Source organism: Orycteropus afer, unplaced genomic scaffold (genome assembly GCF_000298275.1).
Source record: "Orycteropus afer afer isolate SDZICR_OR568_19922 unplaced genomic scaffold, OryAfe1.0 scaffold02318, whole genome shotgun sequence".
NCBI classification, from domain to species: domain Eukaryota; kingdom Metazoa; phylum Chordata; class Mammalia; order Tubulidentata; family Orycteropodidae; genus Orycteropus; species Orycteropus afer.
In genome coordinates, this window is record NW_006923905.1 from 7460 (window position 1) to 9390 (window position 1931).

Below are 1931 nucleotides of genomic sequence, written 5' to 3' on the forward strand. Positions count from 1 at the left end.
TTTTTTTTTTTTAATCTACCTTAAATCACTTTTGGAAGAAGGTAAGTAATACATGAACAAATAAAAATTAAATATTCAATTGAAAATTGTCCATTGCCTATCTACTATGAGCTACCACTGAGATGCTATTTCTCTAGGCTTTTGGATGCACTTTTCTTCAGCTATAGAAAATGGGAACATGTGTTTAATGGGTATCTCAGCTGAGCCTCATCAGATATGGGCTGGGTCAAACTTGACCCATACCTCTTTGAATCTACTTAAAGAATTGAAGGGCTGGGAAAATAATTCAGAGAATGTTAATAGTTAGGATTCAGACATTTTTAGGCAACTGTGGTAACCAGGGTTGTGGGAGGGATTGGCACTCCCAGTAGAAAACTATACACTGAAGACAGAAAGGCTCAGCTACTATATTTTGCTTCAGTATAATTAATATTTTCAATGATCAATTTAAAGTAACCCTATGCAGTAAGACACTTGCCTGCTAACCAGACAGCTGGCAGTTCAAACCCACCAGCCACTTCTCAGAAGGAAGGTTGGGCAATCCTACTTCCATAGTGATACTGCCTCGGAAACCCAAGGAGGGGTCACTATGAGTCGGGTTTGACTCTACGGCACATAACAACAACAACAACAACATGCAGTAAGAGGTACATATTGTGACTGTCTCCTCTAGGGGCCCAATATCTTGTAACTCATAAAGTATCAAGCTTGTCTCAAATTGTCCTGAGGATTTTTTTGTGGGTGTTTGCTTTGTATGGTTTGAAACATACAATACTTGTTCTAAAAGATTTTTTAAGTTAAAGCAGTGGTTCTTGTTAGGGGACAATGTTGTCCTCCACAGGGCATTTGGCACTCTCTGGACACATTTTCAGTTACTGGGGGATGGTGGATTACTGGTATGGATGGAGGAGGTAGAGGCCAGGGATGCTGCTAATGTACTACGTTGGAATGCTGCTAATACCCTACACTGCACAGGACAGCAGTCCCTCACAGAGTATGATCTGGTCCAAAATGCCAATAGTGCTAAGATTAAGAAACCCTGGGTTAAAGCCACAAGTTGTGATACAAAATTCTCAACTCTCAACCAGTAACTAGTCTAAGAGTTTAAAATAATTTAAGTCTATTTGGGAAAAATAATTATTGGCTTTGGTAATATTGGAGGCCCTTTGCAAATACATTGCATTTCTCTCTGCACACCCACCGTCTCACATAGTCCTGTCCCAGAAAGGTTCGTGGAAACAAGGAACCAATGGATGATCAATAGTAACGAAGGTCAGCTACTGCTGATTTCCAAACAGGAGGAGCTGGCCTTTGGGGCAGAAGGTAATGCCTGCCTGGCTGCTCAATTTCCCCTGAGTACCTCCCTTTTGCCTCTCACCTGGTTCTTACGATAGTAATATAGAGTATTTGTAATTAAGGTGTTTATGAGACGATTTGCTTGCAGTGAGTGAAATCTAGCATTTGTGCCAGACTTAAGACATCTGATGTTTAAGAGACAGATTAATGTTTATGTTTCCTGTCTCTTCATCTAGATTGTCACCGTGGTCTCCTTGTATTGTACAAGCTCATCAAGAAGCTAAGTGGCTGGATGTAATGTCCTTTGCTTGTTTGAAGTGTTACTATAACAACCATTTGGTTAAACGGCATTTCTGCATTTCCTGTGATATTAAGTTAAAGTGATCTTCCAGTGTGTCCTGCAATATCCTTTATGCAAACCAAACACCATTAGTTCAGACTTGAGATTAGTTCCAGGAAAAAAAAAAAAAGCCTCTACAGATTATTTGTCTTGTCAAAAACACAAAATGTTACATAACCTATCATTTTTCTTTTTTGTCTTACTTACAAGAAAAATAAGCTGCTTGGAATTATTTGCTCTTTCAGAAGCTGTATTAAGAAATGGTTAAGATGGCACACCTTGGAGCCAGCTAACT